General features: G+C 40.6%; 1 protein-coding gene across 2 annotated transcripts in view; it reads left to right on the top strand.

Moving 5' to 3' along the window:
• The window catches only part of il1rapl1a (interleukin 1 receptor accessory protein-like 1a), a 650,628-nt gene that overhangs the window by 374,722 nt on the left and 257,175 nt on the right, over positions 1-18,731 (top strand). The gene's annotated exons all lie outside the window — the stretch shown is intronic.

Raw genomic sequence — 18,731 nt, 5'->3', positions numbered from 1 at the left:
AAACAGAATGCTGGACGACAGCAAAGACTTACTGTGGAGCAAAGACGGCGTCCACAAAGTACATCTGTACATTACAAGATAATCGACAATCTCCCCAAAAAGCATGATAAAAACAACTGAAATTTTATTGATTGATTAAAACAAAGTAGATGCGGTAAATATCGCTCAAAGGAAGACATGAAACTGCTACAGGAAAATAACAAATAAAGAGAAAACGCCACCAAAATAGGAGCGCAAGACAAGAATTAAAACACTACATACAGGAAAACAGCAAAAAATTCCAAATAAGTCAAGGCGTGATGTGACAGGTGGTGACAATACACCTACTTTGAGACAAGAGCTATAGTGATACATGGTTGGTTATGTTTTAAAGTCATATCCAACAATTGCAATGACTTTTTACTGTCAAGTGAGTTTCGTTTTTTAATGATTTATGCTGGTGGTGTGCCTCCGGATTTTTAAACACAAAAAATGTGCCTTGGCTCAAAAAAAGTTGAAAAACACTGCTATAAAGGGCCTGTGTTAATTTTTTATTGTTGCAGATTGTTCTGAGAATGTACGATTATTTCCCAAGTACGACTCAAAGTACAAAATGTATCTAAATGCGTTTGTAAAGAGCATCACTTATTAGGAGTTATTAGCAGATAAGGAGTGACGACTAAAATAATGAACACTGACAGGGCTTATTGTTCGCACCCGGTAACAGTTATGTGCCTGTTTGCAGTGTTGAGCAGTGCTAACAGGACTCCTGTTGTTTGTGCCCGAGCTTTGCAGACCATCTGGACAAGATCCATCACTTTTTCTCCTGAGCGAGTCCTCAGTGGCCCTCATATGGCGGAAATACAAAACACTTTGGCACCTCGTGAACGCGGCAGCCAAATACAGTAAAGACATGTTTTGGATGATGCGAGAAAGGCTGGCCGTGCAACAAAGAAATCGTCACGGGAATCATTAAAATCGGGGAAAATGTTTGGAATCTGCGCTAAAATGTAAGGTTTCGTCGGTTTTCAATGTGTGAGGTGCAAGAAGACTTAAGAGACGCACAAGCTTGAAAAAAATAAAAAGGTTATGCTACAGTTATGTCAAAGACGAAATGGATCGATTTTGTTATGTACTGTATGTATTTTTTTCTTTTTTTGCTAGAAAGATTAAAAGTACATGACCGCCTTGGCAGAGGTAATTATTATCTTTGACCCCAGTTATATGTGACACTGAACAACAATCCTGATAAGTTTGAAAAAAAGTCAACTAGTGAGCCAGTTAAAAACAAGTCTTTGTCAACTCATGAGTCAGTAAAACTCAAGTCTTTGTCAATGTCAACCCGTGCTTCAGTGAAACATGAGTCTTTGTTCACCTGTGAAACAGTGAAAAATGAGTCTTTGTCAACGTGTGAGTCAGTGAAACTCAAGTGTTTGTACACTTGTGAATCAGTGAAACATGAGTTTTTGTTCACCCATGAGTCAGTAAAACATGAGTCTTTGTCAACCCGTGAGTCAGTGAAACACGAGTTTTTGTCAACCAGTGAGTCAGTTAAAAACAAGTCTTTGTCAACTCATGAGTCAGTAAAACTCAAGTCTTTGTCAATGTCAACCCGTGCTTCAGTGAAACATGAGTCTTTGTTCACCTGTGAAACAGTGAAAAATGAGTCTTTGTCAACGTGTGAGTCAGTGAAACTCAAGTGTTTGTACACTTGTGAATCAGTGAAACATGAGTTTTTGTTCACCCATGAGTCAGTAAAACATGAGTCTTTGTCAACCCGTGAGTCAGTGAAACACGAGTTTTTGTCGACCAGTGAGTCAGTTAAAAACAAGTCTTTGTCAACTTGTGACTCAGTAAAACTCAAGTCTTTGTCAAACCGTGAGTCAGTGGAACACAAGTATTCGTCAACCCGTAATTCAGTGAAACATGAGTATTTATTCATCTGTGAGTCGGTGAAACATGAGTCCTTGTTCACCCGTGAGTCAGTAAAAACATGTGTCTTTGTCAACGCGCAAGTCAGTTAAACTCAAGTGTTTGTCCACTTGTGAGTCAGTGAAACATGAGTCATTGTCAACCCATAAGTCAGTTAAACACGAGTCTTTGTCAACCCATGAATCAGTGAAACACAACCATGTCCACTTGTGAGTCAGTGAAACATGTCTTGGTTCACCAGTTAGTTAGGAAAACATGAGTCTGTCAACTCCTGAGACTGTGAAACACGAGTGCCAGTCAACAGTAGTCAGTTAAACGCAAGTCTTTGTCAACCCGTGAGTCAGTGAAACACAAGTTGTTGTCAATGTCACACCACGAGTCAGTGAAACGTAAACCTTTTTTCACCTGTGAGTCAGTGAAACATGAGTCTTTGTCAACCCGTGAATCAGAGAAACACAAACATGTCCACTTGTGAGTCAGTGAAACATGAGTCTTTGTTCACCAGTTAGTTAGTAAAACATGAGTCTTTGTCAACTCCCGAGACTGTGAAACACGAGTGCCAGTCAACCGTAGTTAGTGAAACACAAGTCTTTGTCAACCCGTGAGTCAGTGAAACACAAGTTTTTGTCAATGTCACCCCATGAGTCAGTGAAACGTAAACTTTTTTTCACCTGTGAGTCAGTGAAACATGAGTCTTTGTCAACCCATCAGTCAGTTAAACACGAGTCTTTGTCAACCCGTGAATCAGTGAAACACAAACATGTCCACTCTTGAGACAGTGAAACATGAGTCTTTGTCAACCCGTGAATCAGAGAAACACAAACATGTCTACTTGTGAGTCAGTGAAACATGAGTCTTTGTTCACCAGTTAGTTAGTAAAACATGAGTCTTTGTCGAATTCCTGAGACTGTGAAACACGAGTGCCACTCAACCGTAGTCAGTGAAACACAAGTCTTTGTCAACCCATGAGTCAGTGGAACACAAGTTTTTGTCAGTCACCCCACAAGTCAGTGAAACGTAAGCCTTTTTTCACCTTTGAGTCAGTGAAAAATTAGTCTTTGTCAACCCGGGAGTCAGTTAAACATGAGTCTTTGTCAACCCGTGAATCAGTGAAACACAAACATGTCCACTTGTGAGTCAGTGAAACATGAGTCTTTGTTCATCTGTGAGTCAGTGAAACATGAGTCTTTGTTCCCCCGTGAGTCAGTGAAACATGTGTCTTTGTCAACGCGCAAGTCATTGAAACTCAAGTCTTTGTTCACCTGTGAGTCAGTGAAACATGATTCCTTCTTCTCCCGTGAGTCAGTGAAACATGAGTGTTTGTCAATGCTTGAGTCAGTGAAAGTCAAGTGTTTGTCCACTTGTGAGTTAGTGAAACATGAGTCTTTGTTCACCCGTGAGTCAGTGAAACATGAGTCTTTGTTCATTTGGTGAATCAGTGAAATATAAGTCGTCGTTCGCTCGTGAGTCAGTGAAACATGAGTCTTTGTTCACTCGTGAGTCAGTGAAACATGAGTCTTTCTCAACGCGTAAGTAGGTAAAACATGAGTATTTGTCAACTCCTGAGTCCGTGAAACACTAGTGCCAGTCAACCGTAGTCAGTGAACCACAACTGTTTGTCAAAAGGGACGGCGTGGCGCAGTGGTAGAGTGGCCGTGCGCAACCCGAGGGTCCCTGGTTCAAATCCCACCTAGTACCAACCTCGTCACATCCGTTGTGTCCTTAGCAAGACACTTCACCCTTGCTCCTGATGGGTGCTGGTTGGCGCCTTGCATGGCAGCTCCCTCCATCAGTGTGTGAATGTGTGTGTGAATGGGTAAATGTGGAAGTAGTGTCAAAGCTCTTTGAGTACCTTGAAGGTAGAAAAGCGCTATATAAATACAACCCATTTATCATTTATTTATTTAACCCTGAGTCAGTAAAAAACAAATATGTCCACAAGTGAGTCAGTGAAATATGAATCTTTTCCCCACAAGTCAGTGCAACGTAAGCCTTTTTTCACCTGTAAAAGTGAGTCAATGAGACATCAGTCTTTGTCAACCCGTGAGTCAGTGAGACATGAGAGACTTTGTTGACTAGTGAGTCAGTTAAACACGAGTCTTTTTCAACCCGTGAATCAGTGAAACACAAACATGTCCACTTGTGAGTCAGTGAAACATGAGTCTTTGTTCACCAGTTAGTTAGTAAAACACGAGTCTTTGTCAACTCCTGAGACTGTGAAACACGAGTGCCAGTCAACCGTAGTCAGTGAAACACAAGTCTTTGTCAACCCATGAGTCAGTGGAACCCAAGTTTTTGTCAGTCACCCCACAAGTCAGTGAAACGTAAACTTTTTTTCACCTGTGAGTCAGTGAAACATGAGTCTTTGTCAACCCGTGAGTCAGTGAAACATGATTCTCGGTTGACTAGTGACTCAGTTAAACACAAGTCTTTGTCAAATTGTGAGTCAGTGACACTCAAGTGTTTGTCTACATGTAAGTCAGGGAAAGACACGTATTTTTCCAGCCGTAATTCAATAAATCACAAGTCATTGTCCACGGCTTTATTAATTACATTAGCTATAGCAGGGATGATCCTACGGCCTAAATCAAAGTCGTAACATGGGGTATCCTAACGTTGTCACCTGGCTGCAAATGACACGGGGAAGGCAACTTAGGAGATTTTTATGGCGCCAGCAGGTGGTGTATCTGTAAGGAAAAAAACAACACAGGCAGCATATTGGGGGTGCATGTGTCTACACTGTTCCAGCCTTTTGTCGAACGGTTCAGAAGTAAAACATTTTGCTTACATCAACACCTACAAATTACATTTGTGGCGCCCCCTACAGGTTGTGATCGAGATTGTTTGGAAGAGGTGTTCACATGCATGTGAAAAAAGTTTAGTAATCATTAGACAAATATTCAATGTTTGTCGGCCAATCTTGCTCAAATTTTTCACAAATGTGTACAACCTTTCGTGGCATTTTTTATCCTAAAATTACCGGTGTTTTTGTGGAGCTCATTGACCTGTGTGAGAAATGTCAAATCGAGCCCATAAATGGGGTTAAACATGGTGGTGAATTTTTTAGGAAAATAATAGCCTGGGCAACACAGAGAGAGGTGCAGGTAAATGGTAAATGGGTTATTTTCTACCTTTTTAAGATACTCAAAGCGTTTTGACACTATTTCCACATTCACCCTTTCACACACACATCCACACACTGATGGCGGGAGCTGCCATACAAGGCGCCAACCAGGACACATCAGGAGCAAGGGTGAAGTGTCTTGCTCAAGGACACAACAGACGTGACTAGGACGGTAGAAAGTGGGGATTGAACCAGGAACCCACAGTCACTATCTCAACTGCGCCACGCCGTATTAGATTAGATTAGATTACATTAGATTAGATTAGATTAGATAGTACTTTATTTATTCATTCAGGAGAGTTCCTTCAGGAAAATGTAAATTTTCAGCACAATCCCATTGAAGATCAGACAAACATTGCAGGGAGACAGAACAGGATCGCTGACGGGTCTGCCGGCATCCGGCGCCCCTTACAAAAAAAGGTGTGATACAGGTAAACAAGCGGGGGGAAATGGGGGAAAAAAATAGAAGATTAGAATAAAATAAAATAAAATAAATCCGTCTAAGCCTGGGCCCTGGAGAGGGGGTCCAGACTGAGGCCAAAATATTATGGAAAATCTTCACTTTTTTTGAAAGTTAGCTAGATTTAACGGAGGTATCAGACGATGTGCGCATGACGTCACTGGTTGTAGGGCTCCTCACATCCTCACATTGTTTTAAATCATAACTTCCAGCAGCAAGAGCTATTCGGACCGAGAAAGCGACGAGTTCCCCATTAATATGAACGGGGATGAAAGATTTGTGGATGAGGAAAGTTAGAGTGAGGCACTAAAAAAAAAAAAAGAGAAGAACAAAAGGCAACGGCTCCAGGCGGCGGCAGTGTGAGCGTTTCAGATGTAATTAGACACATTTACTAGGATAATTCTGGATAATCCCTTATCTGCTTATTGTGTTAATCGTATTTTAGTGAGATTATAAAGTCATACCTGAAAGTCTGATGGCTGTGGTGAACGCCAGTGTCTCTGAGAGAAGCCGAGGAGCCATGATCACAGCTGCCTGAGGTCGCATAATCCCCTGAAGTCTCCGGTAAGAGCCGACTTAATATCACAATTTTCCAATCCAAAACTTGCTGGTTGACGTAGAGAAACATTTTCGCTTTTTTTTTAAAGTTAGCTAGATTTCGTAATAATTTTGATTGCCCCAAATGATGGCACAGTGGTAGCTCTGTTTTCGTACACCCGGATTTTGTATGATTCAGTTTGTGACAAAAATGTGTGGCAAAAGTCTTCCCTGATTTTTGTACGGCCGAACATTTTGCATAATAAATTACTCCGTCCATGTGTATTTTTGTGACTGCCAAATAACGCATTATGATGTAGCACTCTGTTGCCCTGAGATCGGTAGGTCTTGAGTTCAAACCCCGGGCCGAGTCATACCAAAGACTATAAAAAAATGAGACCCATTACCTGCCTGCTTGCCACTCAAGGGTTGGAATTGGGGGGTTAAATCAACAATATGATTCCTGAGCGGGGTGCACGCTGCTGATCACTGCTCCCCCCACCTCCCAGGGGGTGAACATGGGGATGGGTCAAAAAATGCAGAAGACCAATTTCACCACACCTAGTGTGTGTGAGACTATCAGTGGGATTTGGACTTAACTGCAGTGTGCTCAAACAACCACCAGGGAGCATCCGTGAGCAGATTATAGTGTATCATCTCGGTTCGGACTTATCAGGTTCTTCACTAACACTTTAAGTGAGGGACGAGGCAAAAACTAAGCCCCGACCCACTGTGCTACCATACAGCAAAAAATATTGGTATCCATGCATCAACCTGTGCAGGGCCCTCATGTTCACAGAAAGATGGTTTCTCATCAATTCCTCCTCCTGAGGAAGTGACCGCCATAACTGCCTCAGACAGGAGTGATGAAGGAGCGCTTGAAGTTGCATGATTGTGCCGCGCGATATAAATCCGCGCGGCGTGGACGGAGCGGGCCACCGAGCGCGGGACGTTTGAGGGATGGCGGCGAAGAGACGGGAAGGGGGAGAAAAGGTGGGGGGAGAAACGGCGCCTGCGGTGTGGTTTAGATGTGACAGATTGGAGAGCGCGTCGAGGGAGACGGCGAGCGAGGAGCTAATGATCTCCATCTGTCTTTGGAAGGCTGGGAGAGAAGAGCATCGCTTGGCTTTGGGAGCAAAAAGGGGGGGAAACAAACACACGATCAGCTTGGCAGCGTGTGAAGAGACTGGCTTCGTTTGAGTCGCCGCCGCTCAGAGGCGCTTTGGATCAGCGCTTCGGTCGTGCTGATTGCCGCTCTTTAACCAGAGCATACGTTGTAGCGCGTTGGTTCATGCACGGACATCGAGCGTGTCGGTGTTCGCCCTTCTGGGGTCTCGTCAAGTATCGGTCGCCGTAACATCGTGATGATCAAAAGCGACTTGTCGCTTATTAAACGCCAACTGAAATGAGATTTTCTTATTCAAACGGGGATAGCAGGTCCATTCTATGTGTCATACTTGATCATTTTTCGATATTGCCATATTTTTGCTGAAAGGATTTAGTAGAGAACATCGACGATAAAATTTGCCTTTATCGGAAGTAGCAGACGATGTGCACTGGTTGTAGGGCTCCTCACATCCTCACATTGTTTATAATCATAGCCTCCAGCAGCAAGAGCTATTCGGACCGAGAAAGCACCGATTTCCCCATTAATTTGAGCGAGGATGAATGATTCGTGGATGAGGAAAGTTAGAGTGAAGCACAAAAAAAAAAGAAGAAAAGGTGACGGCTCCAGGCGGCGGCAGTGGGAGCGTTTCAGATGTAATTAGACACATTTACTAGGATAATTCTGGAAAATCCCTTATCTTCTTATTGTGTTAATAGTATTTTAGTGAGATTATAAAGTCATACCTGAAAGTCGGATGGCTGCGGTGAACGCCAGTGTCTCTGAGAGAAGCCGAGGAGCCAAGATCACAGCTGCATTTTTGAGCTGCAGGATGAGGTCCCATAATCCACTGAAGTCTCCGGTAAGAGCCGACTTAATATCACAATTTTCCCATCCAAAAACTTGCTGGTTGACGTAGAGAAACATTTTCGTTTGACCGCTCTGTGTTAAAGCTTCACAACAACCAAAGAAACACCGGCTGTTTTTCTGTGCTAAAGGCAGCCGCAATACACCGCTTCCGACCAACAGCATTCTTATTTGACGTCTCCATTATCAATTGAAAAAATTGCAAAAGATTCAGCAACACGGATGTCCAAAATACTGTGTAAGTATGTGATGAAAAGAGACGACTTTTAGCCGTGTGTGGTGCTGGGAGAACATGTCCGCTCCAGCCAATAACATCACAAGCACGCGTCAACTTGAGCGTCATCATTCCGCGACGTTTTCAACAGGATACCTCGTGGGAAATTTAAAATTGCAATTCTGTAAACTAAACTGGCCGTATTGGCATGTGTTGCAATGTTAGTATTTCATCATTGATATATAAACTACCAGACTGCGTGGTGGGTAGTAGTGGGTTTCAGTAGGCCTTTAAAGTTAAGGCTGAATGCACAATTACTCTAGTTTTGTTCAAGTATTTTTATGCCAGTGTGTACATACTAGGGTTGTACGGTATATCGGTATTCGTATGGTACTACGATACTAATGAATCCTTTTGAACAGTACCAATTATCGTTGTCGCGTCGAGTCATTGCTGGTGTTACGAGCAGAGGAGCATGTTCGGCAGCTCAAAATCATGGCGGACTGACAAACAGACACAGTGTGTGGACAGAAAAGGGAGAACGGACGCATTTTGGCTCAAAAACTAAAGATAAAGGTGACGTTATATCACTGAAACGCCCTCAGAAAGAGGTGTTTTAAGACATGGCTATCTAGCTAGCGGCTAACGTCCATACTTCTAAATCACTAATCCTGGTTTCCGTGGCGACAAATTAAATAAGTTTCCTACAAATATCATCCCTGCAAGAATAGCTAAGCATGTTTCACTACACACCGTAGCTCACCGGCATCAAAATGTAATAAACGTCATTTGTGTATCTACACCTGACTGTAATGATACCAAGTACAGGCACGTTTCTAGTTGATACTTGTATGGTTACATGGATATTATTTGGCATCACATCTTTTGTGTTTTTTAGATATACAATATGTTTATAAACTCAGGAGATACGTTCCTGGACACATGAGGACTTTGAATATGACCAATGTATGATCCTGTAACTACTTGGTATCAAATCAATAACGTAAATGTGTGGTATCATCCAAAACTAATGTAGAGTATCAAACAACAGAAGAATAAGTGATTCATACATTTAACAGAAGTGTAGATAGAACATGTGAAAAGAAAAAGTAAGCAGATATTAACATGAAATGAACAAGTAGATTTTCATATCACTTGTCCTTAATAATGTTGACTAAATAATAGAATGGAAAATGACAAAATATGTTACTACAAACGTCAGCAGCTAAATTAGGAGCTTTTGTGTGTTTACTTACTACTAAAAGACAAGTTCTCTAGTATGTTCACTATTTTATTTAAGGACTTAACTGCAATAAGACACATATTTTTTAATGTACCCTAAGATTTTTTGTTCAAATAAAGCCAATATTGCAATATTTTGTGGTCTCCTTTATTTAGAAAAGTATGGAAAAGTACCAAAAGATGTTTAGTATCGGTACCAAAATATTGGTATCGTTACAACACTAGTGTGTAGACAGAGTACCAATTTAGGTACATGTTTTTGGTTGTACTAGCCTGGTAACAAACAGTCAAGAGTGCCCGTTGGTAGTGTTAAAATTTTCCATGCCAACAGAGCAAGAATAACCAGCTCAGTGGCCTTATGGTTAAAGTGTCCGCCCTGAGATCGGTAGGTTGTGAGTTCAAACCCCGGTCCAGTGATGCCAAAGACTATAAAAATGGGACCCATTACCTCCCTGATTGGCACTCAACATCAAGGGTTGGAATTGGGGGTTGAATCACCCAAATGATTCCCGAGCGTGCCACCGCTGCTGCTCACTGCTCCCCTCACTTCCCAGGGGGTGGACCAAGGGGATGGGTCGAATCCAGAGGGTAATTTCACCATGCCTAGTGTGTGTGTGACTATCAGTGGTACTTTAACTTAACTTTAGAATACGTTCAGTTTCAAAATATGCTAACTTGCGCCATGCTACCGGTTAGCATTAGCAATTTGACATGATGATTTCAACATCACCAAATTTGATAATGGAAACTACAACTTAGGTGCATGTTACCAGCGGTTGTGTAACAAGTACAATACTTTTAGTATAAACACTTTGTAGAAATACTGGCACACTCAACCTAATAGCAAAAACTACTTTCTGGCTGTAGGCAACACAGACAAGTCCATACACCACTGCCATCTATCCATCCATCCATTTTCTACCGCTTATTCCCTTTGGGGTCACGAGGGGCGCTGGTGCCTATCTCAGCTACAATCAGGCGGAAGGCGGGGTACACCCTTGACAAGTCACCACCTCATCGCAGCACTGCCATCTAATGTTTGGAATTGCAACTGCATGCAAAGTCCACTACTGTACAGAATACAGTACGGTACAGCACTTGCAAATGAGACGCAGAAATCTAAGAATAAAAGAAAACAACTGAACAGTTTAGTGTTACATTTTAAATAAAAATATGCACTGCAGTACAATCTTTACTCCTCCCACATAAATTATCTTTGACGAGTTTATGCAGTAAATCACTAACAGCAAAACACTCCTTTCAAGTAATGCATCTCTCATTATAATGTTGGCACTACAACCGCGAAAACTCTTTGATTCGATCAATTTAATATTTGCATTACATTTTTCACTCCTCAAAGATGATCTTTGACTTGTTTGTGCGTTAGATTGTTGAAAAAAAGCAGATTCCTCTTGTCAAATAGAGGATCTTTGACTAGCATGTTTGCAGTTGATTATACTAAAACAGCAGAGTGTTCCTGTCAAATAGAGGATCTTTGATTGTCATTTTTGCACTATTTTCGCTACTTTTCTCACATAAATGATATTTGACTTATTCGTGCAATAAATTTCTAAAAACAGCAGAGCACTCCTGTAAAATAGAGGATCTTTGACCTCCAAAGACATGCACCTGGGGATAGGTTGATTGGCAACACTAAATTGGCCCGAGTGTGTGAATGTGAGTGTGAATGTTGTCTATCTGTGTTGGCCCTGTGATGAGGTGGCGACTTGTCCAGGGTGCTCCCCGCCTTCCGCCCGAATGCAGCTGAGAAAGGCTCCAGCACCCCCCGCGATCCCGAATGGGACAAGCGGTAGGAAATGGATGGATGGATGGATGATTATCATTTTTGCACTACATTCCCTATTCTTCTTACATAAATGATGTAAACAACTTGTTAGTGCAGAAAATTTCTAAAAACAGCAGAGCACTCCTGTAAAATAGAGGATCTTTGACCTCCAAAGACTTGCACCTGGGGATAGGTTGATTGGCGACACTAAATTGGCCCTAGTGTGTGAATGTGAGTGTGAATGTTGTCTATCCGTGTTGGCCCTGCGATGAGGTGGCGACTTGTTCAGAGTGCACCCAGCCTTCCGCCCGAATGCAGCTGAGATAGGCTCCGCATCACGCCCCCTCGACCCCGAAAGGGACAAGCGGTAGTAAATGGATCGATGGATGGATGATTATTATTTTTGCACTACATTCCCTACTCTTCTTACATAAATGATATTTGACTTGTTTGTGCAATTGATTTCTAAAAACAGCAGAGCACTCCTGTCAAATAGAGGATCTTTGACCAGTGCTTTTCCTTTCATCCATTTTCTACCGCTTGTCCTTTTTGGTGTCGTGGGGGGTGCTGGAGCCTATCTCAGCTGCATTCATTTTGTAGTTTATATTTTAAAACACTGAAGCGTGGTTGGTAAAGGATCTTTGTTTTGTCATAGATTCTCTATATCAGTTGTTCTGAACCTTTTTTCAGTGATGTACCCCCTGTGAACATTTTTTTTTTATTCAAGTACCCTCTAGTCAGAGCAAAGCATTTTTGGTTGAAAAAAGGAGATAAAGAAGTAAAATACAACACTATATCATTAGTTTCTGATTTATTAAATTGTATAACAGTGTGAAATATTGCTCATTTGTAGTAGTCTTTCTTGAACTATTTGGAAAAAAAAGATATAAAAATAACTAAAAAGTTGTTGAAAAATAAACAAGTGATTCATTTATAAATACAGATTTCTACACATAGAAGTAATCATCAACTTAAAGTGCCCTCTTTGGGGATTGTAATAGGGATCCATCTGGATTCATGAACTTAATTCTAAACATTTTTTCACAATTTCTGAAGGGTTAAAACCAATACAATTCAGTTCCCAGTGGCTTATTTTATTTTTCGAAGTTTTTCTCAAAATTTTACCCGTCTCGAAAAACGGCTTCAAAATGTCTGATTTTCACCATCGCTATATCCACCCGTCTATTGTCCTGTGACGTCACTGCGTGAAACCACCAGAAACAAACTTGGCGGATAGCACAGAAAGGTATGGCATAGTAGCTCGGATTCAGACTCAGATTTCAGCGGCGCGAGCGATTCAACAAATTACGCATGTATCAAAACGGATGGTTGGAGTGTGGAGGCAGATAGCGAAAACGAAATTACAGAAGAAACTGAAGCTTATACAAGCGAAACCGACACGACAGACAGCGGCACGGGAGGAAGCGCAGATGAATTCGGCGATGGCCTTCTAACCAACGATTGGTATGTGTTTGTTTGGCATTAAATGTAGGTGGAGGGAAAGGCTGGATGCAAATATAGCTACAAATGAGGCATAACGATGCAATATGTACATACAGCTAGCCTAAATAGCATGTTAGCATCGATTAGCTTGCAGTCATGCCGTGACCAAATATGTCTGATTAGCACACTCCACATAAGTCAATAACATCAACAAAACTCACCTTTGTGCATTCGTGCACGTTGGAAATGCATCTGCTTTGAGTGTCGCAGGATATCCACACATTATTGCAATCTCTGTCGTAGCATAGTTGTCGTCGATAAAGTGTGCGGAACAAACGAGGGACTTCCGCATCTTTTGACCACTGGTGTAACTTGAATCCGTCTCTGTTCGTGTTGTTACACCCTCCGACAACACACCGAAAAGGCATGTCGTCTCCAAGGTACCGGAAAACAGTCGAAAAAACGGAAAATAACACAGCTGATTTGACTTGGTGCGTGTAATGAGATTGAGAAAATAGCGGATCCGCTTCACGATGTGACGAACGTGACATCATCGCTCCTACAGGCTATCAATTTAAAGGCGTTTAAATCGCCAAATTCACCCTTTTAGAATTCGGAAATCGGTTAAAAAAACATATGGTCTTTTTTCTGCAACATCAAGGTATATATTGACGCTTACGTAGGTCTGGTGATAATGTTCCCCTTTAACATCAATATTTATGGAACATGTCCACAAAAAATCTAGCTGTCAACACTGAATATTGCATTGTTGCATTTCTTTTCACAGTTTATGAACTTGCATTCATATTTTGTTGATGTATTATTTACTAAATATATTTATAAAGGATTTTTGAATTGTTGCTATTTTTTGAATATTTTTTTAAAATCTCACGTACCCCTTGGCATATTTTCAAGTACCCCCATTTGAGAACCACTGCTCTATATGACCAAAACGTTTGACTGTACTTAGGAACCTGCTGCAAGACATTGTTCTTTTCCAAGTTGGAAGCTGAACTTGTGGACTGGTTTCATGTTCTTTGCGTGCCTGCTTTGGGCCGGTTGAGTAGTGCTGCTATGCGCTGTAGAGTGGGCGAGTGGATACCAGTCTTTCCAGTTTCAATTCCGTTTTAGGTGCTTTGCACGGCTGAGGGAGCGGCAGTCCGCCTCCTTCATATAACACCCCTGCATCCTTGTGGATGCCAGGAGAGCTAATCTGTCAGTTAAATGAGAATCACACACTGGTCTACCTCCTCCCTAGCCTGGGTTTATTTAATGCTCCGTCCTTGGAGGGAAAAGAATCATGGCGGGCGTGTAAAACATCTCCAGCAATCAACATTCCAACACTGGAACAAGCGAAGAAAAACAATGCAGGGCAGAGAATTGTTTGTCAGCAGAAGCAATTCCCGCCCGCAGCAAACCAAATAATTATGCACTTTTCCCTCAGAGCAGCTTAAGTGTTAATTAGCACTCGGCATCTTCTTTTTTTCCACGGGGCAGTGGTGTAATTTAGATTTAACTCAGGTAGCAACTTAAGGTTTGGCTGATGAGAATGCAGTGATGTTTATTTCAGTGAAGTAGAAAAAGAGAAGGAATGCATAGAAAACAATGAGGAGCAGGCTATTCTAATACCGTTCAAGAGTTCCATGAGTGTGGAGCTGAACAAACGCGCTTCCAATATCTTCATTTCCTCAAGGAAATGCACTTGATTTGCTACAAATGGAATATTCCAAAGTAAGAGACTCTGACACTTCTTGCATTGGTATTAATGGCATCTTAATGGGCCATGCCACTGAATCAGTGCCCTTTGTGTCCCCAGGAAGTACAATGTAGAAATCTGCGATAAAGTTAAATATATAAAAAAAAATGTACCAAGCAAATTGTCCTGCACACTAATCAATCAACCGTTTAAAGTTTACTTATATAGCCCCTAATCACGAGTGTCTCAAAGGGCTGCACAAACTGATGAGATTGCATAGTTAATAAACACATTTTTAAAGACCAATCCAAACTACCTTAAATACTAGGGAATAAATACAATACAATCCAATCCACTTTATTTATATAGCACATTTAAACAACAATAACGTTTCCAAAGTGCTGCCCAGCCATGTTAAAAACAATTGTAAAAAAAAAAAATAAATAAATAAAATAAAAAAATAAAATAAGTAAATAAATAAATAGATAAAATAAAAACTAGCATACCGTACAATAGCGGAGCTAAAATTTGACTTTACGATGAAACGTATTAATTTTAATCCTTCACAAATATGTACCGTAATTTTCGGATTATAAATCGCTCCGGAGTATAAATCGCACCTGCCGAAAATGCATAATAAAGAAGGAAAAAAACACATATAAGTCGCACTGGAGTATAAGTCGCATTTTTTGGGGAAATTTATTTGATAGAACCCAACACCAAGAATAGACATTTGAAAGTCAATTTAAAATAAATAAAGAATAGTGAACAACAGGCTGAATAAGTTTACGTTATATGACGCATAAATAACCAACTGAGAAGGTGTCTGGTATGTTAACGTAACATATTATGGTAAGAGTCAGTCAAATAACTATAAAATATAGAACATGCTATACGTTTACCAAACAATCTGTCACTCCTAATCGCTAAATCCCACGAAATCTTATACGTCTCGTCTCTTACGTGAATGAGCTGAATAATATTATTTGATATTTTACGGTAATATGTTAATAATTTCACACATAAGTCGCTCCTGAGTATAAGTCGCAAACTATGAAAAAAACTGCGACTTATAGTCTGAAAAATAAGGTATAATTTTACATTTTAACTCATCCAAACAACACTTTATTTTCCTTACTTTACTTTAGTCCTATCCCTGGGTTTTCACTCAGTCTTGTTACCCTAACATGGGAGTCGGCAACCCAAAACGTTGAAAGAGCCATATTGGACCAAAAATACAAAAAATGTATCCGTCTTGAGCCAAAAAAGATGAAAAGCCGTATGTAAGTCTTAAAATGAAGGCAACAAATTATGTAAGTATCTATATTAGCTATTGTAGCCTACTATCAAAATGACTGTGTCGCAGGCTGAAGCAAATCTAAGACAGAAATGTTTGAATTTAATATTTATTCTACACACTTTTACAACATTAGAAACCATCAGCAAATCAGAGGCTACTTAGAAGGTGAGATAACTCCTGGAAATTACTGGCTTTTAATGGCCAAAGGTATAAATGTGTGTGTCCAAGTTAAAGGAAACGGCAGGCTGTCTTCTTTTAATACATTTATTACAAGGGTAACGTTTGCTGTGGTCTGGAACAACATGGCACACAATTTATACAAAGAGGATAAAAGCAAGGAAATTAAATGAGCTCAAAAATGCATACAAATGAGGGATAATGATGCAATTATGTACATACAGCCAGTCTAATATGCCTGATTAGCACTCGAACAAGTCAATAGCATCAACAAAGCGCACTTTTGTGCATTCACGCACAGCATGAAACGTTTGGTGCACAAAACGAGACAAAGAAGGAGTGGAATATTTTACATGGAAACAAACTGTTATGTCACACTCCACATTAAGGGGAGTTCAAGAACCGCCAAAATTAATAGGACAAAACTATGTTCATCAAATACTCATATTAAAGGCCTACTGAAACCCATTACTACCGACCAGATAGTTTATATATCAATGATGAAATATTAACATTGCAACACATGCCAATACGGCCTTTTTAGTTTACTAAATTGCAATTTTAAATTTCCCGAGAGTTTCTTGTTGAAAACGTCACGGAATGATGACGATGTACGCGTGACGTCACGGACTGTAAGGAAATATTAGCGCCGCGCACACACACAGCTAAAAGTCGTCTGCTTTAACCGCATAATTACACAGTATTTTGGACATCTGTGTTGCTGAATCTTTTGCAATTTTTTCAATTAATAATGGAGAAGTCAAAGTAGAAAGATGGAGTTTGGAAGCTTTAGCCTTTAGCCACACAAACGCACGGTGATTGCATGTTTAAAATTCCCGGAGGTGAAGCTTTCCTATGGATCAGAGCGGTCAAGCGAACATGGATCCCGACCACTTGTCAACCAGCAGTTTTCTGTGAGAAAATTGTGGTAAAAATCGCCACTTAGCGGAGATCAGCTGAGCTTGTGCCGTCCATACAGCTGCCATTGACTTCCATCAGACACTGGCCTCAAAACACCCGTGGACAAACCCTACGACTATCAGGTACTATTAAACTCACTAAAACACTAGCAACACAATAGAAAGATAATGGATTTCCCAGAATTATCCTAGTAAATGTGTCTAAAAACATCTGAATCCGTCCCAATGCAATCGCGTTTTTTTTTTTAACTTGATTTTTTATTTTTATTTCTAGTCAGTCGCTATCAATATCCTCAAATTCAAATCTTTCATCCTCGCTCAAATTAATGGGGAAATTGTAATTTTCTCGGTCCGAATAGCTCTTGCTGTTGGAGGCTCCCATTAAAAACAATGTGAGGATGTAAAGAGTCATCAACATGTGACGTCATCGTCTGCGACTTCCGGTAAAGGCAGGGCTTTTCTATTAAAAGTTGCGAAATTTATCGTGGATGTTCTCTACTAAATCATTTCAGCAAAAATATGGCAATATCGTGAAATGATCAAGTATGACACACAGAATGGGCCTGATATCCCCGTTTAAATAAGAAAATCTAATTTCAGTAGGCCTTTAAACACATTAAAAAGTGGGCTTTCTAAGAATTTGGAAAGTTTGTGTCATGTTTGTCCTCAAACAAAAACCATACTAAAACAAAAAAAAAACAAAAAAATGTCCCCCATCTTTTTCCATTTTCAATCCTTTTTTTAAAAAATGCTCCAGGGAGCCACTAGTGCGACCCCCACACCCCCCAACCCCTCCCCCCTCCCAACACATTAACACAGATCCTTTGCAAGCTATGGGAAAGTCAAAAGTAAGTTAATTCATATATTTTTTTTCTGTATGTTTGATGATATTTCAACTCTTGTCTGTGAAAACTCAGCCCAGTCCTGTTACTTACATTATTTTTATATTATATTTATGTTTTTCATGTGTACACTGTTTATTTTCAAAACACTATTTTGTTGACACTTAGTGTCATTCAACATACCGTTAGCACAAATGCGGCTACATCTTAAGTTTTTAAATAACTGTACGCTAAAAACTCAATGCTGTTACTTTATGTCCTGTTTCTCAAATGAGGCCCCGTTTAAACTAAGCCGGATAATGTTGTCCAGGGTAAATTACACCTAACCTTATCCACACACAACAATGTCACCCTTGACCCCTGCCCCCCTCTGTCCGCCGGTGCAAAGCGACCTAATATGCTTGCGAGGAAAATGCGCACGTCATTGTAACCTCCAGTGTTGCTTTGTGTGCAAGTTCTTAAATTTAACTTATCTGAACAATATCCAATGTTATGGTATTTCAATTAACTGGAATCCAGTGTGCTTTGGGGCCCCATTGTAGTGAATCACACCTGAGACATCATAAACTATTCAAATCTTTTATTAGACATGTAAACAGTGTGATAAAGAACATTTTACAACAATCAATCGAGGGATCTATTTGTTTTTGGTGACTTCATATACTCTGGACCAAGACGTTGAGTCCGCGAATACATGGCGGACAAAAACTGATACATTCTACTTTGCCAGTCCGAAAGCATTCGCTGTTTTCCGTTGTCTTTCCTCGACGGCCAGGTAATATAAAGCACACGCTACCTTTTTGATCACATCCACGAGACCTCACATTCTCGATGACACTCTTTGGATGAATGGACAAAGTTTTTCACTAAGTAGCATCCCAGCTTACGCGACCGGACATTGGAAAGTTCTCTTGCCGTCTGAGAAGTGTTGTATCCCAAATAGCTGCAACTGCTTTCTCTTAAGGTATTCATGTGTTATTTCCACAAGCGTCTGTACATGTAGAATAATGAGAAACACGGGCATGTCTGGATGACTCGCCTTCACATTTCCAGTGGTTAGTTCTGAGTTACGAAGCCGCTTTATTATGAAGCTGGCTGTGGCACGTT

This window comes from Nerophis ophidion, linkage group LG19 (assembly GCF_033978795.1).
Source record: "Nerophis ophidion isolate RoL-2023_Sa linkage group LG19, RoL_Noph_v1.0, whole genome shotgun sequence".
NCBI lineage: Eukaryota > Metazoa > Chordata > Actinopteri > Syngnathiformes > Syngnathidae > Nerophis > Nerophis ophidion.
Note: the sequence above shows the minus strand (reverse complement) of the source record. Positions and strands in the feature narration are given on the sequence as shown.